General features: G+C 48.4%; 1 long non-coding RNA gene across 2 annotated transcripts in view; it reads left to right on the plus strand.

The window, feature by feature from the left end:
- The window catches only part of LOC308597850, a 152,822-nt gene that overhangs the window by 31,421 nt on the left and 96,224 nt on the right, over positions 1–25,177 (plus strand). The window lies entirely within an intron of this gene.

Genomic DNA, 25,177 nt, shown 5'->3' on the forward strand with positions numbered 1-25,177 from the left:
AGCGGTACCTATTTATCTACAGTGGTACCTCGGGTTACAGATGCTTCAGGTTACAGACGCTTCAGGTTACAGACCACTAACCCAGAAATAGTACCTCAGGTTAGGAACTTTGCTTCAGGATGAGAACAGAAATTGTGCAGTGGTGGCGCAGCGGCAGTGGGAGGCCCCATTAGCTAAAGTATTACCTCAGGCTGAGAACAGCTTCAGGTTAAGAACGGACCTCCAGAACGAATTATGTTCTTAACCCAAGGTACCACTGTACTTGTACTGGTGTGCTTTCGAACTACTAGGTTGGCAGGAGCTGGGACAGAGCAACAGGAGCGCACCCTGTCACGGGGATTCGAACCACTGACCTTCCAATCGGCAAGCCCAAGAGGCTCCGTGGTTTAGACCACAGCTCAGGTCAGCAGTGGAGGCTGCACACAGCCCTCATAGACTAACAATTGCAAATAATAGAAGCTTAGATTCTTGTGTGGGTTTTCAAAGGTTATTAGGAACCTCCACGGCAATTCCCTTTTCAGAAGCCTGTATCTCACTCAGGGCTGCTAACTCTCCAAGGGAAACCTGCAGCTGTGCTTTTAATGGTAGCTTGACATGCAGACATCAGCAGGTGGCAATATTTATTTGAGAGGCAGTGTGGTGCAGCGGTTAGAGTGTCAGACTGGGATCTGGGAGACCTAGAGTCAAATCCCTACTTAGGCATGACACTCACTGGGTCTTCATGGTCCAGTAAGTATCTCTTCAGAAGGATGTTGCGAGTTTAAAACTGGCGAAGAACCAGGTGCAGCTCTTTGGTAGGAAAGGCAGGATATACATTAAAAAATGTCTCCTGCTGGCAAAAGTTGCATCAAATGATTTCTGCACCTTTAGCTGTTGTGCAAGGCACAGCAGCCCCCCCCCCCCCGTTAGCAGCCTTGATCTCAGTTCACCCCGTTGTATAAAATTAGCTCCGACCCCGCTTGCGACAGCCTTTTCTAAACTGCGAGTTTCTTCCCTGAAAGGTGTGGCTGGTGAGAACTTTGGGCACCAAAATTTCCCACTCGCTGTGTCTCTAGGTGATGTGTCTTTTTTTCCAAACATACTGTCTGGAGCTGCTGCATATAGCTTTGAAACTGCTTCAAAGGAGTACTTCACAGGAGAGAGAGGGGGGGGGGCGTGTTACTTTTCAGCAAAGTTCGGGTGGGTAGAGTAGCCAAGACCCCACCTTAGTCTTGGCTTGCATCCACCCCAGTGTTTTTATTATGACACACTGTACAGGATTTGTTCGTTCCCCGGGGCACATGTTGTACATGTCGCAGGGCTGAAACTGAAAAATTAACTTTCTGTCTGCTCTTGAGTAATTGCACCTCCTTGGCTTCCACGCACTTTTTTCACCTGCAAGGTGTAATAAGAAACACTTTGAAGTCACTCCTGCATGCTTTTCTTTCCTTTACCTGCCACTTAGACGCATGCTCACCATTCAGAAATTACCAACACGTCGGTAATCTGCTTATTTCATCCGTGGCTGTGCGTGACTGATCTTTCCCGATCTGTACCTCTCAGAACAATGAAACCTTGCCTGGGGAATGTTCCTCAAACAAGTGTACATGTTATGAACGTTCCACTGAAGCCACTTCAAATTGGGCCATCCTAGACAGCTTTCTGGTCTCCTACCTGATCTGCTCTGTCAGGTGACAAGGAAAACCTTCTCAAACACAATGAAGCTTCCTCCCACCCCCAAAAACAGGCACAGAAATACATACGTTGGGGAAAGTTTGCACATGTTAGTGAAAGTCACGGTCACAGGTGCATTGCATGAGGGGGATATTGCCTGCAAAAATATGCACATTAGATAAAATTGCATACAAAAATGTGTTGTGCGTCAGAAGAAGGGAGTAGTAAAATACTGAGAAATTTTCATGAGGCCTTTTAAAATATATATATATGGAAACTTATGGGGAAATGTGGCAAACTGGACTTAAGCTGGTGAAAATGAGAAACTGAGAGAAACAGAACAGGCCAACTGGCCAGGCTCCAGCAGGTGAAACAATCTGAACAGGAGTAGGAACAATAAAAAAACAGCAGAACAAGCTACACGCATCATCACAGGCCCATGCGTGTTCCAAACAACTTAACAGGGTTCTGCTGCCTGCAAAATATTGGTAGCTATTTCAGAAGGGATGCTGGATACCTGAAAGCATTATTCACAAATGCCATCTTTTAAAAAGACAAGTGATGGGGGTGCTTAAGTGGAGAATTGGTCAGGGGCCGAATGATGCGAGTAACAGAAATTTGCTATTTCTTACTAAGATTCTGAGTTGTTTTGAATAGTGCTTGTTTATTCTGGGTTCCCAGAGCACAATAGGGACGGATTTCAGCATGTATCTCCATCTCATCCTGCGTGGTACAGTCCAGGCTACCACAAGATATTTTGTGGCCCGTGGCTGACAAGATGGCCCCCCCATCCAGAAGCTGACTGGGTGACCAACTGAGTTTTCCTTCAATACTGGCCATGGGATCGTGCCCTCCGCTGTACTAGAGGGTAGCCAGTTAATTCTTCCAAGAACGCAGCACACAAGTTGCATATCTTCCAGCAAAAGGGGGTGTCTGGAGGGCTCAGAAGGATGCTCCCCGAGGCTTTGCCATTTGAGGTGGTTGCACCATTCTGCCTAATTGCAGTTTTGTGGATTGAAGGAAGCTATGCATCTCGTTGGCCGACTGTAACGCACATAGGAAGCCCCCGCAAGGAACTTCCTGTGGGTGAGATTTCAGGACCCTCAAATCTTAACACATTGCCCTGCACCACAGGACAGGATGAAATGAGGGCCCCAGCTCTGATTCACTTTCAGCGAGTGGCAGAGGATGGCGGCAGAAAGATGAGAACATCTGCATCAGTCTTCAGCATGACTCTCTTAGTGAAGTCATCACACCTGTGAATTGCCTTGTTATCTAATGTCTCTGTACAGTGGAGAGCATGGTGAGAGCATCACTCATCACTTCTACAGTATGTGGCACCCACGTCAGCTTTCCTGGAGGACAAGCATGATGTTAGTGACACAGAAATGAGGTCGACATGACTGCACCACACACTCCACAGCTGCCTTTCACAGGACTGTGCTGCCCAACGAAGCCGTAACTGGCAAGCTTCATTACATAACCATAAGAGTCACATGCCACCTTCAGCTCTGTGGAATATAAATGTAGTAAATAAAAGTAAATAAATAGGAAACACCCATGCATTGTATTGAGGTGTGAGCGCTGGTGGAGGAAGGGGGGGTGCGGTAGGTGTGGTCTGCCCTGCATCATCTCTGAGGGGGGGTTACATCGCCCCGCCCCCCTGGGATGCTCTCTGCTCTCCATGGGCGGCTAACCCCACCCCCGGGTGCACAGCACAAGCGCCGCCCCAGGTGCTGGAACAGCTAGCTGTGCCTCTGGGTGTGAGAGGGGTCATGCTGACTAATTCTGCCTTGACATTTTGCGCTCTGGCTTGGCCCCAATGCCTGCAGCCAACTGAACAACTGCACAAAGGAAAACTTCATGCATACACATGTACACCTTAAGACCTCCATGCAACTGAAATCACAATTGCACAGGGTTCCAGATTGCACAGAAGTCTTCTCTGGAAAAGCTGAATGGAGGAAGTGAGATTTCCGTGGCATGACTAGCCAATGTAGTTGTGCGTAGATACAGTGCACCTGAGTAGCACACTAACACTGTTGTGACTGTTAGACAGCACTTTCCTTATCAAATGAGACGTCACATTTTAATCATTTAAAATGTAATGCCCGGGCATAGTTTTTGTGGGGCTTTGCTGGCAACTTGTGAGTCATTTTACAATTACTTTAATGATTCCTCCCTGAGAATTTCCAGGGCAACTTGGATTGCTGGCATTGGTGTGATCCAACATGTTCTAACTGATTGCTCCATGATTCGGCCCCATTTCTAGAGCCAAATCACATGATGAACTCTGGCCTAGTGAGTGCAATGTACATGCAACGGTAGCATGACGATCAAATGTACTCATGGGACTGCTGATGGCATAGGCAGAATGATATGTGGGTCAAGTCATGCGCATGTGCCCATGCCACTGTTTCTGGGGTCCACAGCGCTAGATCCTGTGCATAGCAGTTGCCATAGATCATAGGACTGCAGAGCTGGAAGGGATCAACTAGTCCAACCCCACCGCAATGCAGGGATCCAGCTGCAGAACTGGCTTGATGGTGAATTCAGCCCTGCAGGAGGCAGAGGAGCACCACCAGAAAGGGCCAAGTGGGACTGTTTGCTTGTCACCTCTGCTCCCCACAGTGCCACACAGACCCATGGCCTTGTCAGTTTGCATTTCTTGGTGCAGAAAGTATTGATCGGATGTGTAGAGATCTTTCCTATTCTAATTAATTCAAGAGGGCTCTGTAAGCTTCTCTGTGTGAAAGAAACAAGCAGAAGGTTCGTGATGTTTGGGTTATTCCTTCAGAGATGCTGAGTACAGCTGGTTTGAACTGGTTCTCTTATCTCTTCTGTCAAGGCCATGCTGACTATAAGAGGCCAGAAGGAGCTTGGTTTAACTTTCTCTTTCTATCTCTTTTCCTTCTGGTGTGGTGTTGTGTACATAGTATGCTTAGTGTTAAGGTTTAGACTTATTACAAATTATTGCAAGCTTAAGTTAAGTCTGAGGACGCGGGTGGCGCTGGGGGTTAAACCACAGAGAGCCTAGGACTTGCCAATCAGAAGGTCAGCAGTTCGAATCTCCGCGATGGGGTGAGCTCCCGTTGCTCGGCCCCTGCTCCTGCCAACCTAGCAGTTCGAAAACACGTCAAAGTGCAAGTAGATAAATAGGTACCACTCTGGTGGGAAGGTAAACGGCATTTCCGTGCACTGCTCTGGTTCCCCAGAAGCGGCTTAGTCATGCTGGCCACATGACCCGGAAGCTGTACGCCGGCTCCCTCGGCCAATAAAACGAGATGAGCGCCGCAACCCCAGAGTTGGTCACGACTGGACCTAATGGTCAGGGGTCCCTTTACCTTTAAGTTAAGTCTGCTGCAACTGGATTTCTTATGGACAGTGCCCATCCTGAATGTTTTGGATTTGTGACCATTATGTTCATTTGCCTTCAGTAGCAGTAAAGCTCTGCTGGATGAAATACAATTGCCTCTGGCCTGTTTGTTTTTTTTTGTTGTTGTTGGTTTTTTTTTGGAATCTTGCAATGTGTTTCAGTTTTTACTCTGCTAACTATACACTGGAATCTGCTATGGGTCAATATTGAGTAGAATTCCACGCCAGGCCTCTCTGCCACCCACAGAGGCTTGCCCAGACCCACCGGGGCAGAGGGGCTCTCAGATCAGCAAGCCAAGAAGGCATCCCTGGATGGGCTGCATGCCCAAAGCAGAAGGAGGGGGTGGCGCGTTGGCAGTGCAGTGATGGGCAGAGGTGCTGCCTGAATGGAGCCACTTCTGGGCACCTAAGTCCCAGCACCCAGGGCAGGAAGAAACCCCACTGCTCTTGCTGAAGAGGGTCCAGACTAGGTGTGCACAGCATTCTTCTAGGCAACCCAAGGAGGTGGCCTGATCCACTCTCCCCAGGGCCCCTCCAGCAGCCTCTTCCTCCTCATTAGCAGTGCAAACAAACAAACAAACAAACCTCCCTCCACCAATGAAACACAGCCTCTTGTTTTTGGCTGAGCCAAAATCTTCCAGTTTCCAAAGGTTTATCTTGAAATTCAAGGTCATTTGTAATTTGCGCCAATCGCTCTGTGCTGAGTGCTTCATTTCCATTGCTCCTTGTTCTAAAGGCAGGAGCCCCATTCATGTTGGGCCATTCTGTGTTTCTATGATTCTGCGATTAATATGCAATATATGAAATTGCTCTAAGTCCAGAATGAGCTCTGCAAGTGAGCTCAGCTTTGCAGTACCCTATAATAAGGGCTCCCTTGCAAATGCGGGCCATTTTAATTGCATGTGCATAGCAGAAGCAATCATCGGTAGACTTCAGAGTTATAACCTGATTATGAGCTCATTTACATGGCAATGAGAAACAGTTCAGGTGCTACTTATTTGAACCAGGAGCACAGATAGTAGCTATTGTTTCCTGATTCGCTCTTCTGCCTACTGTGAAGATTCCCTGTCATCTGCAATTATTACAGCTTTCATTATGAGTGTCCTTACACGCACCTGTTTGGGCAAATGCCCTGCATCATAGCCGTTCTCCTTTGATTCATACAGTAGGTCCTTTAAAGGCAAAGAAAACAAAGGATGAAAATAAATGATGGCCCTCGAATGAATGAATCAGAACCCACTGCAACTGTCTTCCCATTGACTTCTATCCCTCCTCCCAATATTTGTACATTTCTACCCACTTTGTGCGAGGACCAGGCACTCATCCTTGTATGCCCCTGTTGTAAGATGTGTGCGTCTCCTAAGGCGATCTGAAGGCAGAAAACTCTCCAATAAGCAGGCCCCCTTCAAGACAACAAAGGCATATAAACCTCCTCAAAGTAACCGAGTGTCTCTTGTTCCTGGCTTCTAAGAGGCTCTGTTGTTTCATGTCCATATTGCCTTTTTATCCTTTTGTTTTATGGTGCTAAGAAGCGAGGGGGTGTTTTGTCTCTCCTCGCCTGTCTGGGAGATCAGGGAGGGTTCCTGTGGGTTAATCACATTGTGAGATTTCCCCCCCCCCCCCGCTTTTTAATTCCTGCCTCAAACAAAAGCTGGGATTGGCACAATGTTCCACTTTCAAGACAGTGACCCAGTAATTTTGAAAACGCTCGAGGGCTGTTGTAAGGCAGCAAAGGCTGAGGCAGCTTTTCTCTTGCTCAGTTACTGAGTAATTTATCCAGTAAAAGGCAGAGGATGTGAGTTGCTAAGGGTTTGATTTGTTTTTCCTTTTCAAGTGAGTCATTAATAAGAGAGAGATCAGAACCCATATTGCTAGAGTAGATGGTCTTTGTGACTTAATAATATAAAGGAGACGTTTCAAGGTCACTAGTCCATATTTTGCCCTCATTTTCTTCTCTATCTGCTTAAAAAGTATTTTCACTGAAGCTTCCATTGAAAAATGTTTTTCTCCAACAAAAGTCACCAATATAAAAGATTTTTTAAATCAAAAAAGAAATCAATAAAATATAGCTGTGTGGATACATAATGAAAGTGCTCTCTCTCAAAAACAAACAAACAAAAAATCCCGAACCCCTCACACCATCCAGCCACTTGAAATAAATCCGAAACAATACTTGAACTGGTTATTGGCCATTGATGCTTTCACATTAAATTTATGTAGTGTTAGAGTGCTGGACTCAGGGTTCAAATCCCCACTCATCCATGAAGCTCACTGAGTGATTGTGGGCCGGTCACTGTCTCACAGCCGGGGCGTAGTGTGTGGGGTGTCAAGGGGGCCATGGCCACAGCTGCACAACGCTTGAGGGGCCATGAACCAGGCGCCGCAGTGTGGCCCAGTCGGGTGTTCCTCTCTCCCTACCAAGGGCTGTGTCGGCCGGCTGGGCTCCCCCCTGCGTGGGCAGGCAGCGGGCTCAGCGTGGTCCCGCTTTGCTTAGGTGGGTTTGCTTCAGAGGTATTGGTGGCAAAGGCTGGGCTGGTGCCCACCCCCTGCCCAGTGTACATGCGCCCCTCCCCTGGCGTGTGTGTGCCCAGTTTGGGCACGTAACCAATGCTACGCCACTGTTCCCAGCTTGACCTATCCCACAGGGTTGTGCGAAGATAGGAAAAGGGGGTATTTACGGGATCGCCTCTCCTGGTATGCCCTGCAGAGGACCTTAAGGTCCATGAATAACCATAGTTTAGAGGTCCCAGGCCCTTAGGAAGTCAGACTATCCTCCACCAGGGCCAGGGCCTTTTCCGACATGGTGGAATGCTCTGTCCCATGAGACTAGGGCCCAACAGGATTTAACCTCCTTTTGCTGGGCCTGTAAGACGGAGCTATTCCACCTGGCCTTTAATTTGAATTCAGCCTGATCTTTTATTTCCCTTCCCTTCCCTTCCCTTCCCTTCCCTTCCCTTCCCTCCCCCTTCCCTTTTATGAAGGGACCTGTGATGGGATGATGAGCTGCTTGTGCGTAAAATCCAAGTCCCTCAGAGTTTGTTCAAGTCCGCAAACCTCTGTCTGTAACGGAGCCCCTTAAGCATGGCTCCGTCAGTCACTGGCAGATTCCGACAGTGGTTGCTTTCGGAATCGCTTCCAACATAAAAGCTCCTTAACGGAAACACGTCTTCTGGACTCACGGCGTGACAGTTTCCGGCGAGGAGTGGGTGTCCCTATAGGAGGTCCAGAAACCTCCCTACTGTTCTCGCTGGAAGTGTCTCTGAGCCATCCCTCCTGCTCACTTTCCCTCAGAGACCCGCCTCTCCCCCTGCTGGTTCCCTCCTCAGCTGCTGAGTCTCTCCCAACCTCCGTGAGCCCTTCCACCACCTGTCTTTCCGATGGCAGTTCCCTGACATCCACCTCCCCTCCAGGGCCCCCTTCACCCCCTCCCGCTCCCTCCCTTATGGGCGGTGAGGAGGTAAAACCCCGGAAAGAATCTCCTTCATCTTCGGACGTCTCGAACATTTCCCTCCACCGGTTGCGGTTCCTGGTCTCTAAGTACTCCTCCTCATCGGAATCTATTCCTCCTTCCAACTCCGATTCTGTGAATCCTTCCAACTCCTCCTCCTCGTCGGTGGTGCCAAAGTATTCCCTCCGGAACCTCGCTACAGGCTGAGGTTTCCGTGGGAACCTTTGATGGAACGTTTCTATTAAGACCTCGTCATCGACATCCTCTGCCATGACCCAGGTGTTTTCTGACTCCGGTTCCCCTTCCCACATTACCAAATACTCCACCTGATCACCCTTCCACCTGGAGTCGATGATCTCCGCCACATGGCTGCTGTGTTCCCTTTCTTCCATTGCTGGTCCCCGTGTGAACCTCCCTTCTCGGTCCTGCTTATACGGTGACAGTAACGACCTGTGGAATACTGGGTGCAGTTTCATGTGGTTCAGTAACCGGAGTCTGAAAGCCACGGGGTTGACCTGTTGCATGACCTCAAAGGGTCTTTTGGGTCTTAATTTCTTACAACCCCCTTTGAACGGCAACCCTTGGGTTGACAGCCACACCTGGTCCCCCACCCTAATGGTTTCACCTTCCCTTCTGTTTTTGTCTGCTTGCCTCTTATACTCTGCCTTGGCCCTTTCTAAGTTGAGTTGGAGCTGACGATGGATCGCTTCCATTTCTTCTACAAACTGTTCAGCTGCCGGGACGCTCCATCTCTCCCCTCCTCCCCCGGGAAAAGCCCTGGGATGACACCCATAATTGGCCAAAAAGGGGCTCATCCCTGTGGACACATTCTCCGCATTGTTGTAGGCAAATTCCGCCAGCGCCAACTTGTCTACCCAATCATTCTCTCTGTCATTGACATAACACCTCAGGTATTGCTGGAGGATACCGTTTGCCCTTTCCGCCTGCCCGTTAGTTTCCGGGTGCCGGGCCGTCGAAAAATTTACCTCTACGTGCAGTAAGCTCATGAGTTTCCTCCAGAACCTGGACGTAAATTGTTTCCCTCTGTCTGAGACCACCCTCAAGGGGGCGCCATGCAACCTAAAAATGTGTTCTACGAACAATTTAGCTGTCTCTTCCGCCGTGACTGCATGCGAACAGGCTATAAAGTGGCACATTTTTGTTAATAGGTCTACCACGACCATGATGGCTGTTTTCCCCTTGGACTTCGGCAGATCAGTCGTAAAATCTATCGACACTGCCTCCCATGGTCGTTCTGGCGTGGGTAACGGTTCTAATAACCCCGCCGGCGCCCGCCTCTCCCCTTTAGCTCGCTGGCATTGGTCACACCCTCTTACATACTCCCGTACATCTTCCCTGACCTTGGGCCACCAAAACTCCCTGGTGACCAACCACATGGTCTTATGTTGCCCAAAATGCCCCGCTGTGGGGCTGTCATGCAACTGCTTGAGTACTCTCCCCCTCAATTCTCCTTCGGGTATATACAGTGCCCCCTTGTAATATAATGCCCCGTTTCTTTCCTCAAAACCTCCGGGTTCCTCTCCCTCCCTCCTGAGACCTCTGAGCTTATTCTGGGCGTATTCATCATTCTCCGTTTCCTCTACCAGTTCTCTTTGCCCCACCAATGCCGCCCCACACACCCAGCGGTCCTCTGGGATAACATGTCTCTCTTCGGGTGCTCCCTCACCCTCCAAATATTCAGGTTTACGTGAGAGAGCGTCCGCCCTGACGTTCTCTGGGCCTGGCACGTAACAAATTTCAAAGTGGAATTTGGAGAACTCCTGGGCCCATCTCACTTGCCGTTGGTTGAGTACTCGTGCCGTCCTCCAATACTCTAGGTTCTTGTGGTCAGTGCGCACTTGCACCTTATGTTGTGAGCCAATCAATAGGTGCCTCCATCTTCGGAACGCTTCGTGAATGGCGAGTAGTTCTCGGTCATACACCGTGTAGTTCCTCTCGGATTTGTTCAGCTTTCGCGAGAAAAAAGCGCACGGTCTCCACTCCGACTTCTCCTCCCCAGGCTGCAGAAGCACCGCCCCCACCGCCCGGTCCGATGCGTCGGTCTCTACTTTCATTGGTTTTTGTAAATCCACATGTAGGAGTTGTTCTTCAGAAGCGAACGCCCTTTTCAGTTCCTCAAAAGCTCGCTGCGCCTCCGCCGTCCAAACGAATTTCTTCTTACTACTGAGACAGTCCGTAATGGGAGCCGTCAGGTGGGCAAAATTTCTGATGAACTTCCGATAGAAGTTTCCAAACCCTAGGAATCTTTGCACGTCCTTTTTCGTTCTCGGTGTCTTCCATTCCAGCACCGCCTGGACCTTGCCTGGATCCATGGCCAATCCCTTGTCTGACAGGCGGTACCCCAGGAATTCCACCTCATTGGTATGAAACTGACATTTCTCCAGTTTCACCCACAGCTGGTTCGCTTGCAGTTTGCCCAACACTTCCCTGACGTCTCTCACATGCTGCTCCTCATTCTCTGAATACACCAACACGTCATCTAAGAAGGCCACACAATTCTTGTAAAGCAAAGGTCCCAAGACGTGGTTCATAAACGATTGAAAACACGCTGAGCCTGCCTGCAGACCGAAGGGCATAATGAGATATTCAAATGCCCCCAATGGGGTGAACATGGTGGTCTTCCATTCATCTCCCTTCCTTATCCGTATCAGGTTATACGCCCCCCCCTCAGGTCCAATTTAGTAAAAATCTTTCCCTTCCTGACCCTTGTCAAAATGTCATCAATTCTGGGCATAGGGAAAGTCACTGGTTCTGACACTGCATTTAAGGCCCGGAAGTCCACGACCAGCCTCAGCTTGTCCGTGTTTTTCTTGTCCACAAAAAACACTGGGCTACCACCCACCGCTCTGGACTCTCTGATGAAACCTCTCTTCAGGTTCTTGTCAATGAACTCCCTTAACTCCTGCATCTCCCTGTCTGACATGGCGTACAGCTTGCCTACAGGGAGCTGCGCCCCAGGGAGTAAATTGATTTGACAGTCAAAGGGTCTATGCGGGGGTAGTTTGTCTGCTTCCCTCTCGCTGAAGACGTTGCTCAGGTCGGCGTATTGTCGGGGCACCTTCCCTTTCTCCGTTACTTCCATCTCTGCTAGAGTGGCTTTGGCCCCTCCTTGAGCCTCCCCCTCTTTGCAGTGTTCAAGACAATGTGCTGACCCAAAGGAGACCACTCTCTGATGCCAGCCCACTAGCGGATCATGTAATGCTAGCCAGCTCATTCCCAAAATAATGGGAGCTCCTCCCAAGGTAGCCACATTAAATGCTATTAGCTCAGTGTGTCTTGCTACCCTCATTATCATTGGGACGGTCTGTTTGCTGACTTCTCCTCCCAACAGCTCCCTCCCATCAATCGTGGTCACCTGCAAAGGGTTGCTTAAAGGGATAGTCTGTATCTGGTGTTCAGCCGCAAACTCTTTGCTCATAAAATTGCAGGAGCTGCCTGAGTCCAACAGCGCCTTTATCTTTAGGGGGTGTCCATTTTGCAGCTCTAGCGACACTTCAATCACTAGAGCAGGTTGAGGAGCTTCTGGCATGGGCACTTTCACTGCTCTTTGGCCTGGCTGCTGTGCCCCGATGGTGGCAGCCAGGCGTTGGCTTTTACTTGCTGCGGAACTTCTTCCTCCCTCTCCCCAACAGCTCCCGCCATCCCTTGCCATTCCTTTCTTTGGGGGCAGACTCTGGCAAAGTGACCTGGCTGTTGGCAGAGATAACATTTCTTGGCGCCTTTCCCCTCCTTCTTCCGCCCTTCATTGGGCTTTGAAACTGCGCGCGCGCGCGCGCTGTTCCAATTTCCATCGGCTCTCCTGGCGGGAAGGGAGGCTCTGGAATCTCTGGAATGTGAAACTCCCTCCAACGTTCCCCCTTCCCTTCCCGCCTCTCCAAGGCTCTCGCCTCCTGGCATGCTCCTATGGTCAGCGCAGATTTGGTCAGCTGGTCCATAGACTCCGCCCTGGGCCCCCGGGAAAGTTCGTCTTTTACAGCCGAAGAAAGCCCTTCTTCAAAAAGCATTTGTATGGGTTCCGCCGATAGATCCCACCCCAATCTATGGATCAACATGGTGAACTCAGTCCAGTACTCACGGACAGATCGGCTCCCCTGTTTACAAGCCATTAACAGTCTGCGTACCACTCCCTGCTCAATATCGCTGGAAAACATCATGTCCATGGCACGAAAAAACTTCATCGTGTCCTTTAGGATGTCATTATTTGCTGCCATCAAGGGCCTAACCCACTCTTTTGCCCCCTTTTCAAGATGCCCAATCACAAATGCCACCCGCGATTCCTCGTCGGGAAAGTCATCAAACTGCAGATTGAGGGCATATTGCATCTCTGTCCTAAAGGCATGATAGTCCTTGGGCTCCCCCCCAAATTTCTGCACCAATCCTGGCACCTTTCTGGCGAGCGGGGTGGTTTTCGCCTTCTCTGCATCTTGAGCCCTCCTCTCCTCAAGCCTCGCCATCTGCAGCGCTAGCTGGACCTCCAACACCCGGTACCTTTCTTCCAGGCTTGGACCCGCTCCAGCTCCTGCTTCTCCGGTTCCGGCTGGGTTGCTCATGATGCCTTCTCCTGCACAAGCTGCTTTCAAAGACTGTCGGAATGCTGTGATGGGATGATGAGCTGCTTGTGAGTAAAATCCAAGTCCCTCAGAGTTTGTTCAAGTCCGCAAACCTCTGTCTGTAACGGAGCCCCTTAAGCATGGCTCCATCAGTCACTGGCAGATTCCGACAGTGGTTGCTTTCGGAATCGCTTCCAGCATAAAAGCTCCTTAACGGAAACACGTCTTCTGGACTCACGGCGTGACAGTTTCCGGCGAGGAGTGGGTGTCCCTATAGGAGGTCCAGAAACCTCCCCACTGTTCTCGCTGGAAGTGTCTCTGAGCCATCCCTCCTGCTCACTTTCCCTCAGAGACCCGCCTCTCCCCCTGCTGGTTCCCTCCTCAGCTGCTGAGTCTCTCCCAACCTCCGTGAGCCCTTCCACCACCTGTCTTTCCGATGGCAGTTCCCTGACAGGACCCCACAGCTAATTCTCCCCTGGCCTCCTCGCTGGCCCAAGTAGGACTAATTCAGCCAGCGAGCCCTGGTGACTATCTAATGTTTATTGGATGGATTTCCCCAAAATTGATTTTTGAACTTTGTATTTTATTGTTATTCATGCTTTTATACTGTATTTTATGCTGCTTCTATGTTGTATTACAATTAAGTGTTTTAAATTTGTTGTTAGCTGCCCTGAGCCCAATTTTCTGAACAGGGAAGGTGGGGTATAAATAAAAATTTATTATTATTATTATTATTAGAAGAAGAAAAAGTACCTTGGAGAAAAAGGGAGATGAAAATGCAAGTAATAGCCAGTATGCCAGAGCTCTGTGCATCGTTATATTTTCTACCCAGTGAGGAATCTGCGATCTGGTGTAAAATGTGAGTTCCCTGTGAACTGGAAAATATGCAGAGAATGTCTGCAAATATTTTAGAAACTTATATCCCACCTTTCATCAGGAGACACCAGGGTGAGCTACAACCAATTCAAATATATACATAAAATACAATAATAAAGGATCACATTGTAGTAGCAGACTGTCGGTATTTCACTACACAGGCCTTTAACAGCCTGTACAAAAAGCCATGTCTCAGCTGTACAATGTTGATGCCCATCTAACCTGATGTTTCGCAACTCCTATTGCAAAGAAGGTTCTCCGAGATCGACTGATCTCCAGATTTCACTTAAGACTGGAACTACCAGCTGGGCCTCTCCAGCAGATCCCAGGTCATGAGTTGGACGATATGGAGGTTCCTGCAGGTTACAAGGTCCAAAACCATTTTAGGGCATGGTAGGAGCCAGCAGGAAGGGATGCAGGTTGCGCTGTGGGTTAAACCACAGAGCCTAGGACTTGCCAATCAGAAGGTCGGCGGTTCGAATCCCCGCGACGGGGTGAGCTCCCATTGTTCAGTCCCTGCTCCTGCCAACCTAGCAGTTCGACAACATGTCAAAGTGCAAGTAGATAAATAGGTACCACTCCAGCGGCAAGGTAAACGGCGTTTCCGTGCGCTGCTCTGGTTCGCCAGAAGCGGCTTAGTCATGCTGGCCACATGACCCGGAAGCTGTACGCCGGCTCCCTTGGCCAGTAGAGCGAGATGAGTGCTGCAACCCCAGAGTCGGTCACGACTGGACCTAATGATCAGGGGTCCCCTTTACCCTTAGGAGCCAGCAGGAGTATAAGCTACTGTGAGCAGGTCATCCCTATCCAGGAACTGCCCCAACTGGCAAATCAGCTGCATTTAGAAATAGGTGCTCTGCACTTCTGGAATCACTTGGGCTTTAAGTGACATGTTTTCCACCTCCAGACTAGGGATGTGATCCTTCAAGGGTCTATCTGCAGAGCTTTGCCGAAGAGGCTGCCTGTCCAATTCCCAGATGCAAGAACTGTCAATGCACTCATCTCGTCAGGATTCAGTGTTCGTTTATTGGAACTTCTCCAACCCATTATTACTAAGTTCAAGTACAGTGGTACCTTGGTTCTCAAACTTAATCTGTTCCGGGAGTCCGTTCGACTCCCAAAACTGTTCAAAAAGCAGGGTGCGGCTTCTGATTGGCTACAGGAGCTTCCTGCACTCAATCGGAAGCCGCGTCAGATGTTCGGCTTCTGAAAAACGTTTGCAAACCAGAACACTTACTTCCGGGTTTGCGGCATTCTGGAGCCGATTTGTTTGGCAACTAAGGCATTTGAGAACCAAGGTAGGACTGTAAAAGGTAAAAGTAAAGGACCCCTGGATGGTTAAGTCCAGTCAAAGGGAACTATTGTGTGTGGCGCTCATCTCGCTTTCAGGCTGAGGGAGCCAGCATTTGTCCAGAGACAGTTTTCCGGGTCATGTGGCCAGCAGGACTAAACCACTTCCGGCACAATGGAACACCGTGAGGGAAAACAGAATGCACGGAAATGCCATTTACCTTCCCGCCACAGGGGTACCTATTTACTTGCACTGGGGTGCTTTCAAACTGCTAGGTTGGCAGGAGCTGGGACAGAGCAATGGGAGCTCACTTTGTCATGGGGATTCGAATTGCTGACCTTCTGATCAGCAAGCCCAAGAGGCTCAGTGGTTTAGACCACAGCACCACCCATGTACCTGCACAGCTTCACCTGGCTTAGATGAGGTGAAATAGAACTGGGTGACATCAGTGTAATAGGGATGCTTCAATCCAAATCTTCTGATGACTTCTCTCAGAGGCTTGATCCTACAGAGAAGGACCAAGGAAATAAATGTCATTGGTTTGGATCCACGCCCGAAGTTGAGGTTTTTAGATCTGTCTGGAAAAGTTAATCTTGAGAACTTAAGTCTTGTTGATTTCAGTGGAAAATCTGTGCCACTAACTTGATCTGGACCCAATGTGCTAAATTTAATTGGACTTACTTCCAAGTAAATGTTTATGTAAGAGTGTGCAGTTATGGATTGATCCGCCATGACTTTGATTGGCATTTCTGTAAACATTTCCCTTTCCCTTTTTTTTGGCTTTAGGTAGGGGTGGAGGCTAAATTATATAAGCATTAGTGAGAGGGGTTAGTAGCCAGCTGAAATTGTAAGAAAGCATGTCATAAAATGACAGAAAGACATGCTTAGAATAATATGAAAGGAAAGAGACATTTTGAAAATGGCAGCCTCTTAGAAATAGACCTCCCCTACAGGGTTTTGTCCTATTTTGCAGTTGTGCTTTCTTCCACGCACAAAGGCAACAATGCCAAAGAGGAAGTGGAAAGCAAATGGGAGAATATCGTCTCTGCGTCTCTTTCTTCTGTAAATGTTTTATTGTGGCAAATATTTAGCTGCTCCAAACTGGCCCGATGACACCAGAAATGCAAATCACAGGTTTAGGATTTTGCAAAATAAGGCAAACTAAATGCATTGCCCCAAGTAGAACAACCAGTATGGTTTCACAACACCAACAAAACACAGCCTCTTGTTTTTGGCTGAGCCAAAATCTTCCGATTTCCAAACGTTTATCTTGAAATTCAAGGTCATTTGTGCCAATCGCTCTGGGCTGAGTGCTTCATTTCCATTTCTCCTTGTTCTAAAGGCACGAGCCCCATTCAGGTTGGGCCCACGCCTGAGGTTATGCATTAGGCATGGACACTTTCTGACACTAAGAGCTGTTTAGCAGTGGAACAGACTCCCATGAGATGTGGTAGACTCCTTCCTTGGAGGTTTTTAAGCACAGGTTGGGTGGCCACTTGTCATGGATACTTTAGCTGAGATTTCTGCATTGCAGGTGGTTGGACTAGATGACCCTTGGGTCCATAGCATGTTTCCCCTTTTTAAAGGGAAATTCCCTTATTCCAAATAGGATTCCTCGCAAGAAAAGGGAAAGGTTGACAGCTATGCTTGGGTCCTTTCCAACTCTATGATTCTATGACTTTCCCCAATCATAGCCTAATCTAGCTCATCAGATGCTGTCCATTAGAACAAGATGGGTTATCTTGTTGGTGTGCTGGCTTGTCTGTTCCTTTGATGGATTTGAATAGTTTGATTGTTTTGGGGTGAGGTTTCTATTGGGTTTCGTGGATTTATATTTGAGAAGCCATTTTGCCTAAAAAGCCTTCTAAAAGTGTTTGAAGGAAACTAAATAAGAAGAGAAGAAAAGTTTGGATTTGATATCCTGCTTTATCACTACCCGAAGGAGTCTCAAAGCGGCTAACATTCTCCTTTCCCTTCCTCCCCCACAACAAACACTCTGGGAGGTGAGTGAGGCTGAGAGACTTCAGAGAAGTGTGACTAGCCCAAGGTCACCCAGCAGCTGCATGTGGAGGAGCGGAGACGCAAACCCGGTTCACCAGATTACAAGTCCACCACTCTTAACCACTACACCACACTGGCTCTCAAATAAATGGCTTGCTGGTGGGCTTTTCACAGGCATAAGCTCATAAGCCCATAGACCAGCCATCAGGGGAAACAAGATATTGAAGTAGATAGAGCCTTGATCTGATCTAGCAGGGTTCTTTTGGTATTCTTACCTTCATAATACCACCACAGTCTAATTAACTGCAAGACCAATAGACAGAATAGTCGTCACACACAGGAGGAATAAGGATATAGTTTGAATGCTTCACCTCTAGGTTCATAAATCATTTAATGTGCCAAGGCGAATGGATGTCGTTAATATTGCAGTTCTTGTATAAGGCATTGCTATTTTGAATGGAATGTAATTGAGATGAATAAGATTTTGGAATGCGGAAGCAAAGCAAATCATCAAACCATCAATTCTAGCACACGGGAGGCCACCTAAATTATACAATTTGGCATCTGAATGATTGGGATTTGTAATTGTATTATAATTTGGCATTGTTATAATGAGGCTGCCACTGGATTATTGTAACTGAAAATGAATAAAAATTATTGTCAATCCCCCCCAAAAAAGTGCAAGACCAATTCAGGGAACAGAAATGGGGGTTCGCCTTCTGTTTCCCCTGCCCAACCCACACAGCGAGGCACCGCTTGCAATTTACAGCTTGACTTCACCCTGAGCCCAAACTCATACCAGCAACAATTAATAAGCTATAATTCAGAGCAGGTGGAAAAGCAACTAGTGGCGTAGCTCACATGTGCATGTCATATGAGTTCTAGGGGAGAAAGCGGCGAAGAATCAGACCATCTTTGAGCATGGAGTTTCCTAGTGTGCTGCCTGCCAATTCCTGGGGTTCCCACTGAACAGAACATGAGTTTTCAGTAGAATGGACTTATAAGGAATATGTGAATATTGTGACGAAGAGAAGCCTTTGTGCAGAACTAGCGCTGAGTCATACTGCTTTTTTTATTAAAAAAACCAACACATATTGTACATTCTTGGAATTGCAGGGTTTTTTTGTTTTTAAACATTCAAGCACGAAAAAGAATGGCGAGACAGTTATTTCAACAAATGTGTTGACATTTCAATTACTGTGGGAGGATGTTGCCAAATGTTGAACTATGAAGAACTGCAAATGTTTAGGCAGTAAGACTTCTATGTGTGGTCTGGGGAAGGGCGATTGTGATCGACGTTGTGCAGAAATTGGACCCTGCCATTCATTATTGGAATCTGTAACTTAAGGAAATATTGCTGGAATGACAGGCATTTGCCATTTTTCAAGCAAACCAGGGGTAGGATTCAAATCTCCCCACTTTGCGGGCTGGGCAGGACCACTAACCTGTCAGTCACCAAAGTCACATGACAACAGATGATTAAACTTCCAAGCATGCTCCGGAATCTTCCTTTACTGCCTGACTTGAATTCAAGCCATGGGGGTAATGGAACAATATTCCTTTCTGTTGCAGGGTGACAGGAAAAGGAGCCAAATTAAAATAGCACCAAATTTTACCAACAGCTGGAATGGAAGAATTGGGACCACATTTAGAATATGCTGCTGAATCTTCCTATTGATTTTGGCCCTATGGGTTTACCTGACCCCCATCTGACATCATATAACATCAGGTGATGGGCAGGTGGGCGTGGTTTGGGCCTAACCATATCATAGGCCAAATGGGAAGGCCAGCAAGGCCAGAGGTTCCTCACTTCTGTCTTAAACAAGACCCTTTTGTAAAAGGCGAAAAATTTATATGATCTGAAGAGAAACCAGAGTATTGAAAAGCTATTGTAAAAAAAATGCATACATTTTTATTAAATTTTCTGTTTCACATTTTAGAATATTCATTTAAACAACCTTAACGTATCCATGACTTCCCTTCTTCTATTTCCATGTTTCATTTTACATCACATAAATCCCTGCATATTTTATATAAACTAAACCATTCAGTAGTCCATTATTACATCCATCAAAACTTATTTACACGGTTGAATTTATTTTAATGCTGCCCACGTTTTCAAATAAACACAATTTCCCTCCATATATTCAGTAAATATTTTCCAGTCTTCTTTAAACGTATGTTCTTTTTGTTGTCTTATTCTATATGTTAGGTCCGCAAACTGCACATATTTCATCAGTTTAAGTTGCCATTCTTCTTTGGTTTGGACATCACTCAATTTCCATTTTGGGGCTAACAAAACACGGGCCACAGTAGTGGCATACATAAATAACCTTTTTTTGACACCTTGAAATATCAACCTGCATTATCCCCATCAAAACGGACTCTGGCTTTTTTTGGAAGAAAAACTCCTCCCCCCCCCAATTCATTATGGATTATTTCCCAATACTCTTTTACTCTTTTATAGGTCCACCACACATGATAGAACGTACCCTCAGTCTCATTGCATCTCCGACATTTATCTGATTCAGTCTTATACATCTTAGCAAGTCAACTCGGAGTTAGATACCATCTGTAAATCATTTTCAGGTAGTTCTCCTTCAAGGAATAATGAAACCACGGTGACTTCTTAGCAGTGGCGTAGCGAGGGAGGTGCAGGGGGGCCAGCCGCACTGGGTGCAACATCTGGGGGGGGGGCGCTCGCACTTGCAGCTCTCTGCCCCTACCTGGCTCACTCACTCTCTCTCACTGCAGTGTTGGCTGTGCGAATCCGATCCGAGCCGCCGGGTCACCACCCACTGTGGAGGGGGGGGGGGTGCCAGGCGTGCGAAGAGACTCAAGTGCTAAAATCCACGGGTTAGGGGGCGCAAATTACTTGCCTTGCCCCGGGTGCTGACAACCCACGCTACGCCACTGCTTCTTAGTACCACACTCATTGCTCAGAACAAAGAAAAAGCAGGCACATAATTCCAGGGTGAAATATACTCAGAGTCGAGAGTGGATTTCATGCTCTTTATTCAGCTCATAGCAGTGAGGAATGAAAGTTTCCCCAAAATATCTGCTTTATATACAATATTTACACAATGGGCTGCACGTGATTGGCTAATTCTGGGATTCTACTGTAGGCCAATCAGGTTGCGGATTCACTTCCACCTGGAGCTGGATTGGGTGGCTCCTGCGGACTAATCATACTGCTGCATTGTTCTAGGACCAATCAGACTGCTGCATTCTGGACCCTATTGTTCTAGGACCAATCAGACTGCTGCCTTTTGGATCCTATTCAACTCAGTACATAACACAGGGCATGTGCAGAGCTCCAACGAAATCAAGTTGCCTGCTTACATAATTGTTTTTAAAACATTCTTCATTGGGGGGGGGGTATTCTATCATGAATACATTCAAATCATTCTGTTCTAGTAATCATCAGCAAACCTGCTAAATTGACCTTGTGTGGTGGTCAGGATTCCCCCCACTGCCACAGTTGCTGCAAAAATGCATTTCTGACCCACATGCAGACCATGATTAATTCAACAAGATCCCCCAGTGCTTATTAGTGGGTTGTTTGTGGGAAGGCTGATGAGCCGCCTGTCCGTCAGTTTGGTATTAGACATGCCGGGGGGCGGGAATAAAGGGTAGGCAGTGGTTTGTGGCTTGGGAACAAAATGGGGGGGGGGTGATGTGGGTGATTGTGAGAGCCAGCCGTCTCATGGGGCAAAAGGCAACCCGGCTGGCATGATGAGTAAACCATGTTCTCTGAGCAGCCAGGTGCTTACTCACGATCTGAAGGAGAGAGCTGGCAAAGGAGGCAGCAGCCTTCGCGCGGTTGCTTAGAGATAGCTCTCTATAAAAATCTACACCAGCATTTTTATTCCTGTCTCAGGCTCAATCACCACTGCACACTGAATAAATTGTGGCAATTTAACGAGCATTGGGAACGTCCAGCTGCACGGTGTTTTACTGAAAGCACCGGATTGCATATTGAAACGAAATAAATTAGTAAAATGCAGTGCTGCTAATATTACAGTGGCTTTTCTCAGTAAACATGCACAAGCCTCGCCGAAAAGCTGCTTTGTTTTTTTGCACAGAAGATGTGGAAATGAGCGGAGCACAGGCCGTAGTTAGTGAAGTAAACTGCAGAGATTCAGAGAAATCGCCCCACGTGTCTTCCCCTCAAGGGTGTGCTTTCATTGCAGGGATATCGCATTTTCCGAACAGTCAAACCGTCGCATCTAGTAAAAGGGAAAAACATGCTTCTCCCCCCCCCCCCGTTTAGTGCTGCTATTATTGCTGTGCAGAATGTGGTTTCTCAAGTGTCACTGGCATCTTGTGACTTCTCTGGTGACGTCGCTAATGACGAGGGACGCACCTCTTGCCATATGCTCATACAATGTTGTGACCTTTCTGGCTTTATTTTCAAAATGGCTGTATTTCTAAACTTGTTGGAAGCAGCTTGTTCTGAACCAAAAGCGATTGTATAGACAGTTGTTAAGAAATCAGAGCCCTGGCTGATCAGCAAAATGTGGGGTTTGAGTTCCTCCTCCCTCAGCAGACACAGGAGCCTGCAAACCTTTATCCTCACCAATGGGGACATATAACAGTGGTGAAATGAAAGCTGCAGAATGATAGCTGTCAGGGCTGGCCCCAGGTTTCAGGGGCTGCTTTGTGCCCAGGGTGCCTGTGGGCTCCTTGTCGCCTTGTTTTCAACAACACAACAGATAATGCAGTGTAAAACTAGGACAGAAGGACTAGCATCATAACCAGGAAAACTTATGCAATCATCCCCATGTCTGAATCCACTGTGAGTTCTAAAAAAACCTGCACTAGCTTCCAAAGCAACTACACTTTTCCAAATTCTATAATGGAAAGCGTAATGCTGGTGGTCAACAAAAGAGGTTCAAAGACTCTATCAAGGCAAATAAAAAAAAATGTAGTATAAACACTGACAACTGGGAAACACTGGCCTGCGAGAGCTCCGTTGGAGAACAGCCTTTACCAAAGGTGTTGTGGGCTTTGAAGACGCTTGAACTCAGGACGAAAGGGAGAAAAGTGTTAAGAGGAAGGCTTGCTTGGCAAATCCTCACCGTGATCAACTCCCGCCCGGAAACCTTTGTCCCCACTGTAGAAGGACGTGTAGATCCAGAATTGGCCTCCACAGTCACTTACGGACTCACTGTTAAAACCGTGTTTATGGAAGACAATCTTATTCGGCTACGAGGGATCGCCAAAGAAGAAGACTAGCTGCCTGTTACCTACCGAATCATGTTCAAGTTTTTGTCATAAAGCCCTGAATAACATAACTTGAGGTCTGGGAACCTGGTGAATCACTGTAAGAACCTCTGTACAGGCCTACCTGATCCCTGCTATCTTCAGAGGAAGGCTTTCGGGCCATACTGCAGTCAGCAAATGGTCATCTTGTATAAATTTTCTATCACACTGCTCAGTATTTCAGTTTCTATACTCTGCTTAATTTTATTAATAATAAATGCTGAAATGTTCCAGCAAACCCTTTAAGCATAGGTTGGGAGGTAGCCTGTAATAATAATAATAATAATAATAATAATAATAATAATAATAATAATAATAATAATAATAATAATACAATGTTATACTGTCCTTTATCAAAGGATCCTTGGGTGGTGTACAACGTTAAAGACACATTAGGTAAAGGTAAAGGGACCCCTGACCATTAGGTCCAGTTGTGGCCGACTCTGGGGTTGCGGCGCTCATCTCGCTTTACTGGCCGAGGGAGCTGGCGTACAGCTTCTGGGTCATGTGGCCAGCATGACTAAGGCACTTCTGGGGAACCAGAGCAGCGCACGGAAATGCCGTTTACCTTCCCGCCAGAGCGGTACCTATTTATCTACTTGCACTTTGACATGCTTTCGAACTGCTAGGTTGGCAGGAGCAGGGAGCGAACAACGGGAGCTCACCCCGTCTCGGGGATTCGAACCACCGACCTTCTGATCGGCAAGCCCTAGGCTCTGTGGTTTAACCCACAGCGCTACCCGCGTCCCTTAAAGACACATTGCAGGCTATCAATGTAAATATTAAGCAGGGATAGCTCAGTCTGTAAAGCAGAAGACTTAATCTGAGGGTCACGGGTTCAATCCCCACCTTGGGCAAGATTCCTGCATTGCAGGGGGTTGGACTAGATGACCCTCAGGGTCCCTCCCAACTCTACAACTCTATGATTCTATGAGTCTACAGTGGTACCTCGCAAGACGAATGCCTCGCAAGACGGAAAACCCGCAAGACGAAAGGGTTTTCTGTTTTGGAGGCGCTTCGCAAGACGAATTTCCCTATGGGCTTGCTTCGCAAGAAGAAAGCCCATAGGGAAATCTCCGGGGACCTCTTTTAAATGCTGGTGGTGGGGAGCAAAGCCTTTCCCCCCCTCCGGCCTTCAGAAGAGGTCCAGGAAGGCCGGCGGGGGCCGAAAGGCTTTGCTCCCCACCGCCAGCATTTTAAAAGCAGTCCGGGATAGCAGGGAAGAGCTTCCCGCTATCGCGGACGGAATTTGAAGGCAGGCGGGGGGAGCAAAGACTTTCGCCCCCCGCCCGCCTTCAGAAGAGGTCCTGCACCCCGAAGCAGGGGGTGAGCTGCGGAGCCCGCCCCCTGCTTGGGGGAGATGCCGGCAAGCCTTGTGCGCAAGGCTTGGGGCGGCAGTCTGCATCCCGAAGCAGGGGGTGAGCTGCGGAGCCCGTCCTCTGCTTCGGGGAGATGCCGGCAAGCCTTGTGCGCAAGGCTTGGGGCGGCAGTCTGCATCCCGAAGCAGGGGGTATGCCGGCAAGTCTCCGCCAGCAGCGGCAGCGCTGCCGCTGCTGGCGGAGAGGTCCGCGAAGCCTGGGCGCGCTGCGCGCAGGCTTCGGCATGCCGGCAAGTCTCCGCAAGCAGCGGCAGCGCTGCTGCTGCTGGCGGAGAGGTCCGCGAAGCCTTGGCCGGACAGCTTTTGAAGGCAGGCGGGGGGAGCAAAGACTTTCGCCCCCGCCAGCCTTCAGAAGAGGTCCAGGACCTCTTCTGAAGGCTGGCGGGGGGCAAAAGTCTTTGTCCCCCCTGCCTGCCTTCCCAGGGGCTTTTAAATCGCCCCGACAGCGGAGAAGTCCTCCGCTGTCCCGGGGCGATTTTAAAATGCTGGGGGTGGGAAGAAAAGCCCTTGTCCCCCCCCAGCCTTCAGAAGAGGTCGGGGGACAGACTGTCCCCGGACCTGGTCTGAAGTCGGTTTCCCTAGGAACGCATTAATTGATTTTCAATGCATTCCTATGGGAAACCGTGCATCGCAAGACGAAAAACTCGCAAGAAGAAAAAACTTGCGGAACGAATTAATTTCGTCTTGCGAGGCACCACTGTATATGCCTTGAAAATTAAAATTGCTCCTTATGGATGTGGGGACGCGGGTGGCGCTGTGGGTAAAAGCCTCAGCACCTAGGGCTTGCCAATCGAAAGATCAGCGGTTCGAATCCCCGTGACAGGGTGCGCTCCCGTTGCTCGGTCCCAGCGCCTGCCAACCTAGCAGTTCGAAAGCACCCCCGGGTGCAAGTAGATAAATAGGGACCGCTTACCAGCGGGAAGGTAAACGGCGTTCCGTGTGCTGCACTGGTGCTGGCTCGCCAGATGCAGCTTGTCACGCTGGCCACGTGACCCGGAAGTGTCTCCGGACAGCGCTGGCCCCCGGCCTCTTGAGTGAGATGGGCGCACAACCCCAGAGTCTGTCAAGACTGGCCCGTAAGGGCAGGGGTACCTTTACCTTTACCTTTTATGGATATGGTACGGTTTCTTCTTATTACATTTTTTATCTGGCCTTTCTCAAAGCTGCCCAAGGGAATGTATGCAGCCTGCCATTTGCTTTAAGCAAACCTTTGGGGTAGTTTTGGCTGAGATCACTTAGCTTTGGATTTGAACCCAGTTCTCTCTCGTGCTGCCGGGAACAAAACCAGTCATGACTTAGGCAGTCCTCTGGATTTAAGC

Source organism: Podarcis bocagei (assembly GCF_964188305.1).
Source record: "Podarcis bocagei genome assembly, chromosome: 11".
NCBI classification, from domain to species: Eukaryota; Metazoa; Chordata; class Lepidosauria; order Squamata; family Lacertidae; genus Podarcis; species Podarcis bocagei.